The sequence below is a fragment of the Aquarana catesbeiana genome, linkage group LG09 (assembly GCF_042186555.1).
Source record: "Aquarana catesbeiana isolate 2022-GZ linkage group LG09, ASM4218655v1, whole genome shotgun sequence".
Taxonomy (NCBI): Eukaryota; Metazoa; Chordata; class Amphibia; order Anura; family Ranidae; genus Aquarana; species Aquarana catesbeiana.
The window spans coordinates 44,396,301-44,417,810 of NC_133332.1; the positions used below are offsets into that span (position 1 = coordinate 44,396,301).

The following is a 21,510-nucleotide window of genomic DNA, read 5'->3' on the forward strand; positions in this document are numbered from 1 at the left end:
TGCTCAACACATAAATACCCTGTTTCCCCGAAAATAAGACCTAGCGTGATTGTCGGTGATGGCTGCAATATAAGCCCTACCCCCCAAATAAGTCCTACCCTGTTTCCCCGAAAATAAGCCCTACCCTGAAAATAAGACCTACAAGGACTTTAACTAGGGCTTATTTGGGGGGTAGGGCTTATATTGCAGCCATCACCGACAATCACGCTAGGTCTTATTTTCGGAAAACAGGGTAGCAACTGAGTTGCATGGAACCATGTGGCCACCAAAAACCGTTGTTATGGGTAGCATAAAAATGCCCAGTGAAGGATATGATCAAGCCCTATTAGTTCCTATATCTGGCCTCCTCTAAAAAGTTTAAAAGTGGAACTTTGCTAGCAGTTTGTGATATAAATGGTGGGTTTTGGTTCCAAAACATTCCCTCCAAATCAGGGATAGACCTATAAAGGGGCAACCTGTTGACCATTCTTCTTGCCCAATGACTTCCATGGCATAGTTGCCAACAGTCCCGATTTTCCCAGGACAATCCCGATTTTGGGACTCTCGTCCCGATCGGAGGCCGTCCCGATTCGGGATTTTGCCTTTGTCCAGGGAAATTGGGAATGTTTTTGGCTCTGCAGCAGTTCTGGCTCCAACAAAATGGTCGCTCACACTGCCACGAGATCTCTTTCCCCTTGTGTTCAGTGGAAAGGGGAGGGGGCTCGATCCGTGCAGCCAATGAATCGGCTTCTCTCCTCACAATTCTTCTGCACACTGAAGCCGGAGACACAGGGAGCTGCAGCCAACCTTCTGTCTCGGCCGTGGAGTAGGTTGGAGCTTGTGACAGAACACACCGATCTGTAAGAGGCACTCCGCTGGGGACACCTGATGTAGGAGGCACTCCGCTGGGGACACCTGATGTAAGAGCCACTCCGCTGGGGACACCTGATGTAAGATTCACGCCGCTGGGGACACCTGATGTAAGATTCACTCTGCTGGGGACACCTGATGTAAGAGCCACTCCGCTGGGGACACCTGATGTAAGAGGTACTGTACTGGGGACACCTGATGTAAAGAGGCTCTCCGCTAAGGGCACCTGATGTAACGGAGGGCTCTGCTGCTGGGGACACCAGATGTAAAGGAGGGCTCCGTTGCCCGGGACAGCAGATGTAAATGAGGGCTCCACTGCTGGGGACACAGATGTAAAGGAGGGTTCCGCTGCTGGGGACACCAGATGTAAAGGAGGGCTCCGCTGCTGGGGACACCAGATGTAAAGGAGGGCTTCGCTGCTGGGGACACCAGATGTAAAGGAGGGCTCCGCTGCTGGGGACACCAGATGTAAAGGAGGGCTGCGCTGCCAGGGACAGCAGATGTAAATGAGGGCTCCACTGCTGGGGACACAGATGTACAGGAGGGCTCCGCTGCTGTGGACACCAGATGTAAAGGAGGCTCCGCTGCTGGGGACACCAGATGTAAAGGAGGGCTTCGCTGCTGGGGACACTAGATGTAAAGGAGGGCTCCGCTGCTGGGGACACCAGATGTAAAGGAGGGCTCCGCTGCCGGGGACACCAGATGTAAAGGAGGGCTCTGCTGCTGGGGACACCAGATGTAAGGAGGGACTCCACTGCCAGGGACACATCTGTAAGAAGGGCCTCTGCTTCTGGGGGCACCTGATGTAAGAACTGACTCTGTTGGGGGCACCTGATGTAAGGATGGACTCTGCTGGGGGCACCTGATGTAAGGATAGACTCTTCGACGGACTCTGCTGGGGGCACCTGATGTAAGGATAGACTCTTCTGGGGGCACCTGATGCAAGGATGGACTCTGCTGGGGGCACCTGATGGCATCTGGTGGCAGGCGATATGGCAGGTGACATGCTCAGGGGTCCCACTGATTCTGGATTATGGTGAGTTGAATGATTTCATTCTATATTACAATGTAATATTAGTAATAATGCGCTTCAATCATCCTGCACTACAACAACCATGGTGCTGGGATGATTGAAGCGCTAACACCAGGTGTTTGGAGTATCTTTATCTGCTGATTTGTTAAACTCTGGACTATTGTGGTGTAGGATCTGGGCCTGCTGTCCCTCTATCCCTCTTTCCTTCCTTCTCTCTCCTTCCCTCCTTCTTTCCTTCTTTCTCTCTCCCTCCCTCCCTCTTTTCCCCTTTCTTTCTCCATCTCTCATTCATCTCAGACTCTAACCACACCCCCATTTGAACCATGCCCATATAAGCCATGCCCACTATATCACGTAAACCATGCCCATTTTTCTTTTTTTGCTATGTCATGCCTACAAACGCATGCCCGCCCCCCAGTGGCGTCACTAGGGTTGGTGTCACCTGGTGCGGTAAAACATGGTGTCACCCCCCCTCCTGTCTAGGCTGCCCAGCACCCTGCATGTAGCGCACGGTCATGGGGCGCACCCCCAAACCGGCCCCTGTAAATTATAGTGTAGGGTGATATAGTGGCAGGTTAGGGTAGTATAGGGTGGTATAGTGGCAGGTTGGCATGGTATAGTGGCAGGTTGGGGTGGTATAGGGCAGGTTAGGGTGGCACAGGGCAGGTTAGGGTAGTATAGAAGTGGTATAGTGGCAGGTTGGGGTGGTATATTGGAAGGTTAGGGTGGTATATTGGCAGATTGGGGTGGTACAGGGCAGGTTGGGGTGGTATATTGGAAGGTTAGGGTGGTATATTGGCAGATTGGGGTGGTACAGGGTAGGTTGGGGTGGTACAGGGCAGGTTGGAGTGGTATAGGGCAGGTTGGTGTGGTAAAAGGCAAGTTGGGGTGGTACAGGGCAGGTTGGCGTGGCACATGGCAGGTTGGGGTGGCACATGGCAGGTTGGGGTGGTATAGGGCAGGTTGGGATGGCACAGGGCAGGTTGGAGCGGCACAGGGCAGGTTGGAGTGGCATAGGGCAGGTTGGGGTGGCACAAAGCAGGTTGTGGTGGTACAGGGCAGGTTGGGGTGGCACAGGGCAGGTTGGGGTGGCACAGGGCAGGTTGGAGTTGCACAGGGCAGGTTGGAATGGCACAGAACAAGTTGGGGTGGTACAGGGCAGGTTGGAGTGGTATAGGGCAGGTTGGGGTGACACAGGGCATGTTGGGGTGGCACAGGGCAAGTTGGGGTGGTACAGGGCAGGTTAGGGTGGCACAGGGCAGGTTGGAGTGGTATAGGGCAGGTTGGGGTGACACAGGGCATGTTGGGGTGGCACAGGGCAGGTTGAGGTGGTACAGGGCAGGTTGGAGGTGTATAGAGCAGGTTGGGGTGGCACAGGTCAGGTTGGAGTGGTATAGGGCAGGTTGGGGTGGTACAGGGCAGGTTGAAGTGGTATAGGGCAGGTTGGGGTGGCACAGGGCAGGTTGGAATGGCACAGGACAAGTTGGGATGGTACAGGGCAGGTTAGGGTGGCACAGGGCAGGTTGGAGTGGTATAGGGCAGGTTGGGGTGGTACAGGGCAGGTTGGAGTAGCACAGGGCATGTTTGGGTGGCACAGGGCAGGTTGGAGTGGTATAGGGCAGGTTGGGGTGACACAGGACATGTTTGGGTGGCACAGGGCAGGTTGAGGTGGTACAGGGCAGATTGGAGTAGCACAGGGCATGTTGGGGTGGCAAAGGGCAGGTTGGGGTGGTACAGGGCAGGTTGGAGTAGCACAGGGCATGTTGGGGTGGCACAGGGCAGGTTGGGGTGGTACAGGGCAGGTTGGGGTGGTATAGGGCAGGTGTGGGTAACACAGGTCAGTTTGGGGTGGTATAGAGCAGGTTGGGATGGCACAGGGCAGGTTGGGGTGGTATAGGGCAGGTTGGGATGGCACAGGGCAGGTTGGGGTAGTATAGAGCAGGTTGGGATGGCACAGGGCAGTTTAGGACTCTATGCAGTGAGAGCATGCTGTGCAGTAACTTACAGCATGCCTCATGCCTGCAGATGAAGAGTTGGGTGGGTCTGCTGTGTCCTGGCCTATATGTCCTTCAGCTGCGGGATCAGCCAGTGTGAAGGGGTCTGTGGGAGGAGTGGAGGAGGCGGCACGGCCCACCGCCCACCAACTTCGGCTGCCTCGGAGATATTGGAGATCCCCGAGTGATAGCTTAACCTGAAGGGGGAGTGTTATAGGCAGCTTCCCCCGCACTGCTGGATGCCCCGCTCGCACCGCTCCGAGCCTAGCTATAGTAGTGTTTAGCTAGGCCCCGGTGTCACCCCTCTGGCGGGTGTCACCCGGTGCGGGCCGCACCCCCATAGCAACACCACTGCCGCTCCCTAATTATAATAAGACTCCGCCTACAGACAAAAAAGTGTCCCTATACATTTTTTTACAATGTTGGCAACTATGCCATGGCTGAAAGACTGGTTAGCAGTATAGGAAGTCAAGAGGAAAGTACTATACTATTATACAGTTACCCGTGTGCCCAAGATTTAGCTTTAAATGCTTAAATAGCTGTGGAAGCGCATGGAACTGTGTGGCTACACAAAACTACTGTCAGTTTTGGCTACAAGAGGGAAGTCCATGGACCAGTCTTCTTGCCTAATGATGACCATATCTGATGGACTGGTCAGCAGTTTAGACAATCAAGAGGAAAGTACTAATAATGCAACCATATAGTTACTTGTGTGCTCAGGATTTCTCTTTAAATACCTAAATAATATTTGTGGTGCTTGGAACCATGTAGCCACAAAAAACTGTCAGTTTTGGCCTACAAGGGGAAAGTCCATGGACCAGTCTTCTTGCATAATGACATCCATATTTGATCAGCGGTATAAGTAATCAAGAGGAAAGTACTATGCAACCATATAATAACTTGTTTGCTCAAGATCGATCTTTAAATACTGTACTTAAATAACATTTGAGGTATGTAGAACTGTGTAGCCACACAAAACTATTGTCAGTTTTGGCTACAAGAGGGAAGTCCATCATCTAGTCTTACAGTTCACACTTTGCTAGGTTCCAGTACAGTTCTGTGCAGAAAAAATGCAGCACGCTCTACTTTTTTTTCTGCACCGGAAACTGACTGAACTGGTGTGAACAAGAGCCATTGGAATACATGGAAATCACTGCATGCATTTTTAGTGCAGAAAAAAAGCGCACGGAACTGCATCTGGTGTGAACTATGTCTGAGGTGTGTGGAACCATGTGGCCCCCAAAAACTTATCATGGGGCAGCATATTCAAATCTAAATAACCTTTTTCTTAAATAGCGCAAATAAATAAAACAATCTCAAAATTCATATATTATAAAATCACCAAGTGAATACAAATAAGTAATTTAGTTGCTGCTTGACACTCACTTCAATCTGAATAAAACCCAGTGTATAGTGCAGCGCAACTAGCAACAAATTAACAAATGCTCAAGTGAAAGTGTATAAATGTAAATAACAATGTAACAATCAATCTACAAAAGAAAAATATGTTACAAACAAAAAATAACAGTGAAATGCAATCCAGACAAAAAAGCAAGTGATAGCTCAGCAGTTCATTGTGCTATTAATCAGAACAAGATGCTGTAATAAGTAATACAGCAGTGCTCATAAAAAAAACCCTCACCAGTGATTGGATGGCCGCTCACCTTATACTTAGACCCCTGTATCACCAGTGGGTCTAAATAAGCAGTCCCCTAATGGGGATGAATTCAGATGAATACTTCTGCTCTGCTCCTAATCTCCAAAACCTTCCTTCAGTGCTGTGTGTTCTCATTCATGGGTATATAGAAATAAACAAAGGAGATCTATTGCTCTCTGTCAAAGTTTGATATCACAATAAAATAGAATAGAGGTAGCACAATCACATAAAAGGCACTCAACCGTGCTGGAGTATTAAACAGGTGTCATAATCCCAACATGCTTCAGCATGGATGTCACTGACCGCAGGATGATAGCTGAGGATCTGGCTCCTAATTCCAGACGCGTGTCGACCTGGGTATGGACTTCATCAGTGGGACCCACTGATGAAGTCCATAGCCAGGACGACACGCGAGCACTGAACTTATTCTCTCTGGGGAAGAGACGCTTGAGAGGGGATATGATTTAAATTTAATAATACCATACTAGTGAGTGGTGACCCCACAATAGGGATAAAACTTTTTCGCGGAAGGGAGTTTAACCACTTCAGCCCCAGAAGATTTGGCTGCTCAATGACCAGGCCATTGTTTGCGATACGGCACTGCGTTGTTTTAACTGACAATTGCGCGGTTGTGTAACCTTGTACCCAAACGTTCTTTTTTGACTTTCTTTTTTCCCACAAATAGAGCTTTCTTTTGGTGGTATTTGATCATCTCTGCGGTTTTTATTTTTTGCGCTATAAACAAAAAAAGAGCGACAATTTTGAAAAAAAAACACAATATTTTGTATTTTTTGCTACAATAAATATCCCCAATTTTTTTTTAAAAAAGCTAATTTTTTCCTCAGTTTAGGCCGATATGTATTCTTCTACAATAATAATTCTGCAATAAGCATATATTGATTGGTTTGCACAAAAGTTATAGCATCTACAAAATAGGGGAAAGATTTATGGCATTTTTATTATTTTATTTTTTTTACTAGTAATGGCGGCGATCAGCGATTTTTATAGGGATTGCGACATTATGGCGGACAGATTGGACACTTTTGGCACATTTTTGGGACCATTGGCATTTATACAGAGATCAGTGCTATAAAAATGCACTGATTACTGTGTAAATGTCACTGGCAAGGAAGGGGTAGGGGTGATCAAGGGGTTAATTGTGTGTCCTAGGGAGTGATTCTAACTGTGGGGGGATGGGACTGCCTGAGTGAGGAGAGCGATCGCTGTTCATACTTATGAACAACAGATCGCTCTCCTCACCCCTGACAGCATGGAGATCTGTCTGTTTACATTGACAGACCTCCGTTCTATCTCTGTGTGAAGGGATTGCGGGTGCCCAGTGGTCATCGCGACCGCCAGGCACCCGTATCGGCTCTGGCATCGTGCCGCGGGCACGCACACGCCCCCTAGTGGTCAAAAGGCGAACCGACATAAAGTAACGTTGTTTCTTCCAGGGGAGCCAACCTGCAGCAGTACAACTGCGGCGGCTGGTCGTAAGGGGTTAATGAGGCACGTGGCCTCTCATTAAAATTAGTAGAAAAGAGGTTTAACCTTAAACTACATAGAGGGTTCTTTACTGTAATTCCCTTCCACAGGTGGTGGTTTCAGTGGGGAGCATCGATAGTTTCAAAAAACTTTTAGATAAGCTCCTGAACGACCACAACATACAGGGATATACAATGTAATAGTGACATAAATTCACACACATAGGTTGGACTTGATGAACTTGTGTCTTTTTTCAACCTCACCTACTATGTAACTATGTAAGAGCTATTTATGCTGGCTTACAAGTGGGCAGCTCATTGACCAGTGACCAATGACCGCCATGGCTGAAGGACTGGTCATCAGTTCTGGAAGTCAAGGGGAAAAGTATGCATCTATATCAGTGGAAAGTACTATGCAACTATATGTTGTCTATTTTGGCCTACAAGGGGAAGTCTATCGACCATTCTTCTTGTCCAATGACCACTATATCTGACGGACTGGTCAGCAGTATAGGTAGTGAAGAGGAAAGTCTTTGTACTATGCAACTATATATTGTGTGCTCAAGGTTTTTATTTTAAATACTCAAATAAGATTTGAGATTCTTGGAACAGGGTGACCACACAAAACTGTTGTCAGTTTTTGTCCTACAAGGAGGAAGTCCATCGACCAGTCTTCTTGTCTAATGACCACCACATCTGATGGACTGGTCAGCAGTATAGGTAGTCAAGAGGAAAATACTATGCAACCACATTGCCTAAGTGCCCAAAATTTTTCTTTCAATATTTAAATAATCTTTGAAGTGTGTGGAATTGTGTGACCATACAAAACTGTTGTCAGTTTTGACCTACAAAGGAGAAGCTTAGGTAAACCTGCTCTAAAATATAAAGAGGTAAATTTGTCTTTTCTGCAATTGAGGTACATTAATTGTATATTGGTATATAGGGAGGCTGGAATTTAGAAATAAGAAGGTGAACTTAGCCTTTAAAAATATGAATTATGTTTGAGGTGTGTGGAACCATGTGGCCCCCAAAAACTGTTGTTATGCTGCAGCACATTAAAATATAGCCTTGGTAATCTCTACTTCTGACATTCGCTGAAATCTGGGAGAGTTTTAATAGTGTAATTTTGCTAGCAATTTGTGATAGAGGTAGAGGGTTTTGATTCCAAAACAGGTACTCTGATTTAATGACAGTAAAAGCGGAGTTCCAGTCGTTTTTGTGTTTACTAACCACTTCAGCCCTGGAAGATTTGGCTGCTCAATGACCAGAGCATTTTTTGCGATTCGGCACTGTGTCGCTTTAACTGACAATTGCGCAGTCGTGCGATGTTGTACCCAAACAAAACTGACGTCCTTTTTTTCCCACAAATAGAGCTTTCTTTTGGTGGTATTTGATCATCTCTGCGGTTTTTATTTTTTGCGCTATAAACAAAAAAAGATACAATATTTTGTACTTTTTGCTATAATAAATATCCCCAATTTAAAAAAAAAATAGCTGATTTTTTCCTCAGTTTAGGGCAATATGTATTGTATTCTTCTACATATTTTTGGTAAAAAAAAAATCGCAATAAGCGTATATTGATTGCTTTGCGCAAAAGTTATAGCGTCTACAAAACAGGGGATAGATTTATGGCATTTTTATTATTATTTTTTTTTACTAGTAATGGCGGCGATCTGTGATTTTTATCGTGACTGCAACATTATGGCAGACACATTGGACACTTTTGACACATTTTTGGGACTATTGACAATTATACAGCGATCAGTGCTACAAAAATGCACTGATTACTGTATAAATGTGACTGGCAGAAAGGGGTTAACACTAGGGGGCGATCAAGGGGTTAACTGTGTTCTCTGACTGTGTGTTCTAACTGTAGGGGGAGGGGACTGACTAGAGGGGGGTGACAGATCAGGGTTCCTAGCTATTAGGAACTCACGATCTGTCTCTCCTCACAGGACAGAACAGGGATTTGTGTGTTTACACACACATGTCCCTGTCCTGCCTCTCGTGCCCACGATCGCTCGTGGCAGGCGGTCATCGCGACCGTCGGCCACAAGTATCAGCACCCCCGCAGTGCTATCCCGCTTAAAGGAGCCGACGTATAGCTACGATGGCTCGCAGGATCGTGCCGACCTGCCGCAGTATAATGTCGGCAGCATGTCGGCAAGCGGTTAAAAGTCAGCAGTTACAAAGGTGTAGCTGCTGACTTTTAATAAACACACACTCACCTGTCCCACGATCCAGCAATGCAGCCGCCCGAAGCCTCGCTTCTCTCCTTCACCTTTCCCCTGTGCTGGCATTACAGGTGTGGGCACCCAGCTGTGACAGCTTGCTGCTTCACAGCTGGGTGAGCACGCACGAGTCGCGCCGCGCCTCCTCAGTGGTCGGGGAATCTTCTGGGACCTGTGACGGGTCCCAGAAGATTGCAGGGAGGGAGGGGAAGAGGAGAACTTTCGCTCAGGATGCCTAGGTGGCCCGATTGGAAGTGGGAGTGGGGTACCTGCCAAAACTAGGTACCTGCTCCCCTCCAAAGAAATGACTTGCCAAATGTGGCATAGAAGGGGTTGAGGAGTGCTTAAAGCAGAACTTACACTTTTGGGTGGAACCCCGCTTTAAGAGCTATGCATGCTGGCTTACAAGTGAGTAGTTCCATAATCAGTGTTATTGACCAATGACCACCATGGCTGAAGGACTGGTCACCAGTACTGGAAGTCAAAGAGAAAGTACTATGCAACCAAATGTTGTCTGTTTTGGCCTAAAAGGGGGAAATCCATTGACCAGTCTTCTTAGCCAATGACCACCATATCTAAAGGACTGGTCAGCAGTAGAAGAAGCCAAGAGCAATGTACTATACAATTATATAGTTGTGTGTGTGCCCATGAATTGCTTTAATTACTTAAATAACCTTTGAAGTGCATGGAACCATGTGGCCACACAAAACTGTTGTAAGTTTTGGCCTACAAGGGGGAAGTCCATCGATCAGTCTTCTTGTCCAATGACCACTAAATCTGATGGACTGACCAGCAGTAGTAGAGGTAGTCAAGAGGAAAGTACTTGTACTAAGCAACCATATAGTTACTTCTGTGCCCAAGATTTCTCTTTAAAGAGGAACTTTACCCATAACAACTTGTTAAAAAATGTTTTTTAGCAAGGAACATACATTCCACGTTAATAATTACCGTATTTATCGGCATATAACACACACAGGCGTATAACACGCACATTCATTTTAAGAGGGAAGTTTCAGGAAAAAAACTTAAATTTTAAATAAGGAACTTTGAAGCAAAATAAGGGTCAGTGCCCATCTGCAGCCTCACCATTGCCATCAATGCAGCCTGATCAATGTCCATCTGCAGCCTCACAAGTGCCATCAATGCAGCCTCACCATTGCCTTCAATGCAGCCTCACCAGTCCACATCAATGCAGCAGCCTCACCATTGCCTTCAATGCAGCCTGATCGATGCCCATCTGCAGCCTAGAAGGGACAGGGAGGGGGGTGGGATGAGGGCTGACAGATTACATACAGTGAGAATCTTCTATGATAGACAGAACAGTGGTCCAATGGCGGCCCAGGAGATGGAACTTCCTATTACAGAGGCTGCCAATTAAACAGGAGATTTTCACTGTATGTAATCTGATGGCGCTCGTCCCGCCCCCCTTCCTGTCCCCTCCGAGGCAGCCAAAATTGAAGTATTGGTATATAACACACACACACTATTTGCACCCGATTTTTATGGTGAAAAAGTGAGTGTTATACGCCAATAAATACAGTATACTGTGAAGGAATGTGATGTAAATAATAATAATAGTAATCTGAAAATGTCTATTTTCTTATGTGTATACATATTTTTCTCCTTACTCATTATATAAGTATACAGGTTTGCTCTGTTTCTGTATTTTCTCAAGATGGCGCGTACCCCCTACCTCCCACACATCAAAAGAACGCGGAACTGGAGATAAAACCAAAGAGAGCCAAACCTCGTTATGAAAATTCTCCATCTTCTTTATCTTCTTAACCAATGAGATGTACCTATTAGACTGACATAGCAATGACGTATTTGTGTGTATAAAACATTAACACCGCCTTGAATAAATTAGAAGTGTAACAGTAATGAAACTGAGCGTGTCTCAGTGTGTTTACTTTTATATGCATGCATATCAACACTTTTCAAATTAGAGACAGCAGCAGATAACCTTGAGCTCGATTGGAGCTCTTAATCATTTCCATAACAGATGGTGCCGAAACCCGGGACCTCAGGCTACGGTCGAAGTTATACCGCGACAAGCATTCGGGCGTTAATTGAAAGATAACAGAGGGGGTCTTGCGCAGCCCTAACAGTACCGGTGAGTTGATTGATATTCTTACCACTGTACGACTCTCTTATCTTTCGGTTGACGGCTGGATTCTGTCGGTATGCTGAGACTGTCTTAGAGGCAGGTATTTCCTCGCCTGAGGTTGTTTAACGAACCTGTCAATGGGTTTCTGCTGACTGTATTTGTTCACTGTCTGCCATTCTTTGGGCTACGAAACTCAGCAGTCTAAGGGTGCTACATGTGTGAATGTATGTTCTCATCTCCAGACGAGCTGTCGGCCTCTGGAGTGAGATAGTTTCCCTTGTGGCAGTCGTTTATAGACGGGTGTACTCTAGGTTCAAGGAACCTTTGAGGGTTATCTCAGCTGCGGGCTTTGCAGTCTGAAAGCGTTACAGAGGACTCACCCCAAGAAGAGTTGTCGGCCTCTTGGTGTAGAGCTGTAGAAAAACGTCTATAAACGGGTTTATTTTGCAGGGTGGTATGCCTTTGCGGTTATTTTAGCCTGCTGAAATTTTGCAGTTCGAAGAGTGGCAGGTGTAATGTCCTGTCGTGATTGTATTTGTGGTTTATTGTTTGCTATACATGAGAGGGGGTGGGGACTGGTGAAAGTCAGAGTAGGAGGCTACCCGAAAGATCTGTTGGGTCGCGGGCCGTTGCTCCTCACTACCCCTGACGTGTTTGTTCTTGTTCTGAGATTAACCGTACATTACAGGGTTATAGCAAACAGTAGCAACTTGGAGCGCAGTATGAGCCCCCACCGAAAGAATTTGCTGATAAGAACGCTGAGAAAAATATTAACCCCTTGGTTGTACCAAAGAAAAGAAAGTGATTTTTCAAAGAAGGAGAGAAGCAGATGTTGAAATAGTTAACAAAGTTGAAAGAAATGGCGAAAGTTATGTTGCTGAAGAGACAGGGAGAAAAATCCTGTGTGATAAAGAAAATTGGATAAAGGAAGTTAAGAAAGATGGCGATTGTATTAATATGTGTATCACATAGCTGATGATATGTTGGAACTTTAAACAAAGGAGGGGAGGGACAGCACTGCCCTCCGTCTAACAACCACTCCTTTCTCACCACCCAAGCACAACCCACTGTGACAACTCAGCCCGGCGGCCATCTTAGTGCACCCATGCCTTCACTTTCTACCCAGTCCAGTGCACTTCCTGCCGGCGGCCATCTTGGTACACCCAGTAAGCTTAAACAGCCTGTACCCAGCCCTCCCTGTTTTAAACCAAGATGGTTCATACCACACACCTGTCTTCCCCAATACGGGAGCATCACATTCCCAGGCCGGATATGTTAATGCTGAAGAAGCATCTGAGTGGGAAGCCCGACAGCAGGCAGCAAGGCCACCCACTGATTTAACCCCCAATCCGGCTCCAGACTCTCAGTTCCGAGAGGATCTCAAACACATGCTGGCAACCGTAAAGAACAGTGCCTCTTGTCAGCCCCTGCCCCAACAACAGTCTCGGTTACCAGAAGGGGCACCAGTGATGTATGTCGCTTTTACTCTATCACAAGCAGCGGCCTTAGTGACAAGTCTGCCTGACCCAGAGAAGCAGCCAATTCCCTTCTGCCACAGGATAGTGCAGATACAAGAAACTTACTCAGCTGCCTGGAGAGACTTGATCAGCCTATGCCAAATCAAAGCAGGATATGTCTTTTGGCCAGTCATGCAGATGGCCTTCAATGATGCCTGCTGACAAGTGCCACTTCCTACACCTCAGGCGTGGAGTTCTGTGCACAACTCCACGACTGGGCAAAGGAGAAGTTGACGGATCAGAAGACCACAATCCAAGATATTACCCAAGATAAAGGGTAGTGTGTGAAGAAGTATCATGCTAGACTCATAAAGGCACACACACACACATGTTATCAACTGCTTTTGTTTCAGGGCTCAGAGAGGATATCAGAAAAGGCCTGATGGTGGCCCGCCCTGAATACCATTCAATGAAAATGTCTGATTTATTGTTGGTGGCCAGAGGTATAGAAAATCAAAAAGGTAAAAAACCAACGCCCCTCATGGTAACCCATGACGAAGATCCCACCTACACTAGTCCACCACCACTGCCCAATACCAGGGAAAGGATCACCTGTTACAACTGTGGGAAACGGGGTCACTTCAAAAAGAATGCAGAGCCCCAAGATGTCCCAGACGAGGCAGGGAACCCTATGCAGGGCAACGGGGACATGAACCACCACCACCACGCCCCAACTCTCACTAGGAAATGGGCAAACCCGTGTCACCCCTTATGGCAGTGTCCTCAAGTGGAACCGGGGGACCCTTAGCAAAAGTCACGTTACCCATACAAGGAAAACCTACCACCTTTCTACGGGTACAGCCAGAAGCGTGTTGAGGGCTGTGGACCTGCCTGATAATTCTTTCCTTTCCACTATTGATGTTTCCTGCGTAGGAATGGATGGGGTGCCCCGCTCCAGTCCACTTCCTGATTTGCTTGCCAAATTTGTGGTGTCCTCTACATGTCCCTTGAATCTACTAGGAGCTGATGTGTTGTCCAGACTACAGGCCTCAATCAGGACACGCCTGAAGGGGGGGTGAAGTTACATACTCCCCTATCTTTAGAAGACTCATCTGCTTTGTGTTCTCAGCCTCTCCTGATGACACTTAATGAAGCAAAAACTTCAAGTTCAATACTGCAGGAAGTACTTGACAGAATCCCTGCGTGCCTATGGTCCACAGGACCGGAAGACAACGGTCACTTAAAGGTGCCACCAGTTTCAGTCAAGCTAAAAGAGGGCGCTTCATTGCCCCGGAAACCACAATAACCCCAAGAAGAGAATCCTAAAAAGAGAACCAGGTACCTACTGTGGATGCCTTTGACTGCAAAGTACCTCACAGAGGTGGACCTTACAAACGTTTTCTTCAGTGTCCACCCTCACCCCTCCTGCTGGTACCTTTTCGCATTCATCCACGGAAAGAAACGGCAACATACCTAAACAGTTGTGCCACAAGGGGCACAGAACTTTCCAAGCCAGTTTGCAAAAGCTATGGCTATCATCCTTAACACATGACAAGAGGAACACCCGGAAGTGATTCTCTTCCAACATGTTGATGACCTTCTCCTTTGTGCAGCTGACTTACCCCCTGTTGAAGTCACCTCAGAAAGCCTGTTGTGCTATCTTGCCAACCAGGGCTGCAAAGTCTCAAAGCCCAAATTGCAGTGGTGCTCAACACCTGTCATTTTCCTTGGACACCGTTTGTCCCATGGGACACGACACCCCACTGAAGACAGGGTGCAAGTAATCTCTGACACCCCACTGCCACAAGGTCAGAAATTCCTTCATGCCTTCCTTGGACTAATTTCCTAGTGCAGAGCATGGATTCCAGAAGCCTTCCTACTGATGCTCTGCAATCAGACCCTTCCAGATGTCTCCTGAAGAAATATCTAAAGTTTGAAACCCTTGAGTGCGCCACCCCCGGCGCTAGGGCTCCCAGCCTACGACAAAACGCTCAAGCTCTTTGTTTCCGAACGTCTGGGACATGCTGCAGGTGTACTCACCCAATCACACGACATCAGCCTACGCCCCATAGGATATTATTCCTGTCGGCTGGATGCGGTAGCAAGAGGAGGCCTATTGTGTCTGCGAGCTGGATTTGCTACACAAGCCTTGCTTGACAAAACTTTGAACTTGGTCCTCGGACACTGCCTCGTTCTGCTTGTTCCCCATGACGTTGTTGCCATATTCAACCAAGATCCAGCCGAAACACTTGTCCACTACCAGACACTTGAGACTCCTGTGTTCCCTCCTACTAGACAGCATTACTCTATTAAGTTGTCAAGCACTGAACCCTACCACCCTTCTTCCACTTCTCGAGGGGGGAAAGGAGGAGGAGGAGTAGAGTCTTGACTTGTCACCCCCGTGACCGCACAGGACACGCGGTCACCACTGAAAATACTGTACTACAAGCTGAAGCCTTACCACCGGTGATGTCTGCACAGGAGGCAGAGCTGTAAGCACTTACTACAGCACGTAAATGGGCAGAGGGAAAAAGAGCCAACATTCATATGGACTCAAGATATGCTTTCAACATTGCCCATGATTATGGTGTTATCTAGAACAGAGGATTCCTGATGGCTGCAGGAACACCTGTGAAAACTTGATTGATGCCTTGCTTCTCACAACCCAAGTGACTATTCTGAGTAAAAGCACACTACAAACTGAACTCAAAGGAAGCTCGAGGCAATCATCGAGCCAATACAGCTGCCAAACAGACAGCTGGTGGTCCACGGGAAGTGGACAGCAGGGTGGTAGAAGAAGACCACCCCGTGCTTACCTTACAGACTTTCCCAGTGGACAGAGTTTATCTAAAAGAACTACAGGAAACAACAAGTCCGGATAAGAAGGAAAGCTGGAAATGGAGAAAAGGAGCAACTCTCAGAAATGGACTATTCGAGTGCAACAAGAAGCCTTGTCTACTCAGGAGTATGTACCCAGCCGTGGTGCAATGGGCACATGGACTTTATGAACTCTCTTATCAACAAGTGTTGCACTAAGAGTTACTCCACTGACCGACAGCTTCTGCAGATCATGCATTATCTGCACCAAATGTAACCCAGGATGCACAGAAGAAGCACCTGGCAAAAGCCCTATACCCCATTCCAGAGGATGCAAATTGATCATTCTCAAGTGCCAAGAAGTGGCAGATTCGAATACGCCCTAGTGGAAGTGGTCATGACTGCCAGGACCACAGCTAAGAAACTACTGAGTGAGATAGTATGTAGATTTGGGGTCCCAGAGGTGATATTGAGAGATCAGGGATCAGCCTTAACAACAACCCTTACTAAAGAGATTTGGGCAGCACTGGGGGTTCAGTTGGCACTACACATCCCATACCACCCTCAAAGTAGCGGGAAGGTAGAAAGGATGAATGGGACACTAAAAACAGGATGTTAAAGATGGCCCAATAGACTAACATGAGTTGGCCCATTGCCCTGTTCAGTGTCAGACACACCCCCAGGGGAAACATGCCCTATCCCCTTATGAAATTTTGTTTGGTTCAGCTCCCAGACTTGGTTGTTACTTTCCACAACAGTTACAGTTGCAGTCTGATGTGTTGACTAATTATGTAACCACATTATCACGAGAATTAACCTGAATGCATGTCCAGGTGTTTTCTTCCATTCCAGATCCTGAATTAGATACAGGAACACACCAACTACTGTCTGGAGATCCTTGAGCCAAGTTATGATGGTCCATTCCAAGTTTTGCTGACCACAGCCACCTCAGTCAAGTTGGCCAGGAAGAACACCTGAATACACGCTTATCACTGCAGGAGAGCGTGTTTTCGGGTGCTGCATATCCTTTTTCTGTTTGATCTAGGGGGGAGGGGCCCAGGAGGTGGCCATCACAAAAATGATAACATAATTACGTTTTGGTGTAACTCTTCAGGTACACATGTGACCACCTTTACCTTAGATTACTGTGACATAGTACCTTGTCCGTTTGACCCTTCATGGTGATGCCATTGGTACAGTGATATCCCTGACGGTAAGGACATATATGTATGCCACACAGACAGTTACTGGGGACAGAGTTGTGGTTTCTGTGGGGGCCAGTGGGTTGGAACACAGGGCCAGACTGGGCGACCACAGAGTGCATTAGACAAAAAAGATGAAAATAGAAAGCCCCATATCCTAACCAAAGATACCCCTGATACATGTACTGACCCAGCACACAGTCAGAGGAGGAAGCGAGCAGCTCTCTCCGGAAGCTTTGATTCTCATGTATACATACATGTCATAGGGGTTACAAGGGGGGTCCCTGATGAGTTTAAAGCCAGGGATCAGGTAAAAGCTGGTTTTGAGTCTTTGATCCCCATAACAACTGTCAGCAAGAATGTAGATTGAATTAACTACATGTCATGGTTATGCAATAGAGTTTGTCGATCAGCATACCTGTCTCCATGTGTTCATCTCTAGAGACCAGCTGACCCTCACCTGACTGCTTTTGTAACCTCCCCTCTAAGCATGGCCCCACCCCAGGCCATATCAGGGAACCCTATATTAACCTGTGCACTGCAAGCCAGCAGTGCTGATCAACCACTGTGTTTTAGCCTCTATGTGTACTTGCTGTGTTTCCTACATCTGATTCCTGTTACCGACTTTGGCCTGTTCCCGACCATCCCTGTTTGCCTGTGACCCTGATGTTCCAGCCAGCTCCCTCCTTCCTCTTCTCCTGTAGTCTACCGTGAGCGTGAGCTGTGAGACCCTGGGGGCCGCGACCTGGAGCCAGACTGCAGCGCAGTCCATCCTCACCACTAGAGGCTCTGGTGAACACCTGCTGGCTCTTAGACTCCGCGCCCTGGGGAATCTATGCTCTAGCTCCCAGTGGGATCTGTGTCAGTGGTCCAGTAGACCTGCTTCCTGAACCTCCCAAGGTACAATCCGCAGCAGTCACCCGTAGGGTCCACTACCTTGCAGTGCACTCCTGATCCCAACGGTGTGCATCTGTCACCCAGCCTCTAGGTGACCTGACACTACACATATTATAACTAACAGAGATTTGTAAATTACTCTAAAGATGCCCTCCAGGGAATTTCTGATCAGTTAGCCCCCACTTCCTACATGACATTCCAGGACCGGATGGCCTTAGACATGGTTTTATCTGGGAAAGGAGGTGTTTTGTAAAATCATAGGAAAAAACGGGAACCTGTTGTACATACATTCCTGATAATATTGGCCCAAATGGTAAGGTTACTTTAGCTATAAAGAAATTAGAAGATCTGTCACTAGAGTTGAAGAAGAACTCAGGTATCACAGACCCATGGGATCAATATTTTAGCTGGATGAGTGGGTGGCAGAAGGTGTTCGCCCAGATACGGGTAACGGTATTAATAATCCTGGATCTTTTAGCCCTGATTATATGCTGTATTCTACCTTTTGTAAAAAAGTTAATGAGCAAGGCTGTAGACAATAGCACACCTACATTTCTCCACCAAGAAGAAGAGGACCTCCTTATGATGGAAGATGACAAACCCTTCACTCCTCTACAGTCACTCCCTGTCCATAATCTCATAATCCTATAGGGTTATAGGGATAGATAGCGCCTGACTGCACCTCTCCAGCTGTATCGAGGAGGGAAGTGAACAGTTGCTGCCCAATTCTATATACAGCCTAAAAGAGTTGCTGAGGAGAAGGGCCAGGCCAAAGTGGGACCTTTAGTATTAGGGACAGAAAAGAGAAAATAGTCATTTTAGGGGGGATTGTGAAGGAATGTGATGTAAATAATAATAATAGTAATCTGAAAATGTCTATTTTCTTATGTGTATACATATTTTTCTCCTTACTCATTATATAAGTATACAGGTTTGCTCTGTTTCTGTATTTTCTCAAGATGGCGCGTACCCCCTACCTCCCACACATCAAAAGAACGCGGAACTGGAGATAAAACCAAAGAGAGCCAAACCTCGTTATGAAAATTCTCCATCTTCTTTATCTTCTTAACCAATGAGATGTACCTATTAGACTGACATAGCAATGACGTATTTGTGTGTATAAAACATTAACACCGCCTTGAATAAATTAGAAGTGTAACAGTAATGAAACTGAGCGTGTCTCAGTGTGTTTACTTTTATATGCATGCATATCAACACTTTTCAAATTAGAGACAGCAGCAGATAACCTTGAGCTCGATTGGAGCTCTTAATCATTTCCATAACAATACTACCAAAATTAGTGTGTGCTGTAAATTGCCTCCAGCATTGCTCCTGTTTCATCTTGCTGGAGGGTGCCATTTTGCTGAAGCCCGGAGCCTCTAAGCAGAATTAAATCATAAAGCGTAACTAAACCCCAAAAAGTTACATTCCTTGAATGCCGGTGTCTTGTCGAATACAGTCCCCTATCCAGAAGTGTCCGCTCTGTACTGCGCAGGCGCAGTACGGAGGACAAACGAGACGCCGAAAGTCTCCGAAGTTCAACAGCTGATCGTCAGCTGTACATGGCGCCTGCGCATTTATTCTTACCCTATGTCCAGGATCATTCCCTACTATCCAAGTGGACATAGAGTTAGAATAAATAGTTGCCGAGCGCAGCGAGGCCGTGCCCGAAGCGTGGCGAGCGAAGCGAGCCCGCGAGGGGCCCTCTTACACAGCCATCGCTAACAGGTGCCCGAGCGCCGTGTACAGCTGATGGTCAGCTGATCAACTTCGGACATTTTCGGCATCTCCTGCTGCTCCGTACTGCGCAGGCGCTGCGCCTGCGCAGTACGGGGCGGACACTATCTGATAGGAGGACACTATATGTCAGAACACCGGGATTACTAATGGTCACATGTTGGTGGTCATTGGTCAATGTTTCCCCATCAAACCATCAAAAGGCTGGTGCCATAACTGATCACATGTGCAGCACCATGATAGCCAAGCAGCTTCCTTGGCTGTAAAGGATAGGAGGGTTTAAATCCGCTTTAAGTCTGTCAGCAGATCGGCCTCCACAAACTCAGCAGTGCTTAAAAATGGAGACCAACTGAGCATGTGCAGAGCAGGGTGAGACAGTGTATTACTGGATTTTAAACAATATAGGCACTTATTTGTAATGTTTTAAATAGCTATACCTGCAAAATGGACCAGCCTTAATTGATCTAGCAGGACTTAATTTTCTGACTAAAGTTACACTTTATATACATAAATATCTTTTGAGGTGCCTGGAATTGTGTGGCTACTTAAAATTGTTGTAAATTTTGGCCTACAAAAGGGCAAGTCCAAGATCTTCTTGTTTAATGACCATCATATCTGATGGACTGGTCAGCAATATAGGTAGTCAAGAGGAAAGACCTTGTACTATGCAACCATATAGTTACTGTACTTGTGTGTCCAAAAGTTTTCTTTAAATACTTAAATAATATTTGAGGTGCGTGAAACCATGTGACCATACAAAACTGTTGCTAGTTTTAGCCTATCTAATGGACTTTTTTATTTTAACCGCTTGCCGACCAGCCGCTGTCATTTTACTGCAGCAGATCGGCACAATCCCACGAGCCGTCGTAGCTATACGTCGGCTCCTTTAAGCGGGATAGCAGCCGCACATACGCCCGCTGCACAGCGGGGGTGCCGATGGTCGCGATGACTGCCGGCCACGAGCGATCGCGGGCACGAGAGGCAGAAATGGGACGTGTGTGTGTAGACACACAAATCCCTGTTCTGTTAGGAGAGACAGATCGTGAGTTCCTAATAGCTAGGAACCACAATCTGTCATTTCCTCTAGGTCAGTCCCTCCACAGTTATAAACCCATACAGGGAACACAGTTAACCCCTTGATCGCCCCCTTTGTGTTAACCCCTTCCCTGCCAGTGACATTTTTACAGTAATCAGTGCATTTTTATAGCACTGATAACTGTATAAATGTCAATGGTCCCAAAAATGTGTCAAAAGTGTCCGATGTGTCCGCCATAATGTCGCAGTCCTGATAAAAATCTCAGATCGCCGCCATTACTAGTTAGAAAAAGAAATAATAATAAAAATGCTATATATCTATCCCCTATTTTGTAGACACTATAACTTTTGCACAAATTAATCAATATACGCTTATTGCGTTTTTTTTTTTTTTTTACCAAAAATATGTAGAAGAATACATATCGACCTAAACTGAGAAAAAAATAGCTTTTTTTTAAAAAAATGGGGATATTTATTATAGCAAAAAGTACAAAATATTGTGGGTTTTTTTTCAAAATTGACGCTCTTTTTCCGTTTATAGCGCAAAAAATAAAAACCGCAGAGATGATCAAATACCACCAAAAGAAAGCTACATTTGTGGGAAAAAAAGGACGTCAATTTTGTTTGGGTGCAGCGTCACGCGACCGCGCAATTGTCAGTTAAAGCAACGCAGTGCCGAATCGCAAAAAATGGCCTGGTCATTCAGCAGCCAAATCTTCCGGCGCCGAAGTGGTTAAATACTTAAATAAGATTTGAGATGCTTGGAACAGGATGGCCACACAAAACTGTTGTCAGTTTTGGCCTACAAGGAGGAAGTCTATCGACCAGTCTTCTTGCCCAATAACCACCACATCTGAAGGACTGGTCAGCAGTATAGGTAGTCATGAGAAAAGCACTATACAAAACATATAGTTACCTGTGTGCCCAAGACTTAGCTTTAAATGACATTTGAGGTCCGTGGAACTAAGTGGCCACACAAATCGTTTTTCACTTTTGGCCTACAAGTGGGA

General features: G+C 46.5%; 1 protein-coding gene across 2 annotated transcripts in view; it reads right to left on the reverse strand.

The window, feature by feature from the left end:
- The window catches only part of GPSM3 (G protein signaling modulator 3), a 107,115-nt gene that overhangs the window by 69,185 nt on the left and 16,420 nt on the right, over positions 1 to 21,510 (reverse strand). The gene's annotated exons all lie outside the window — the stretch shown is intronic.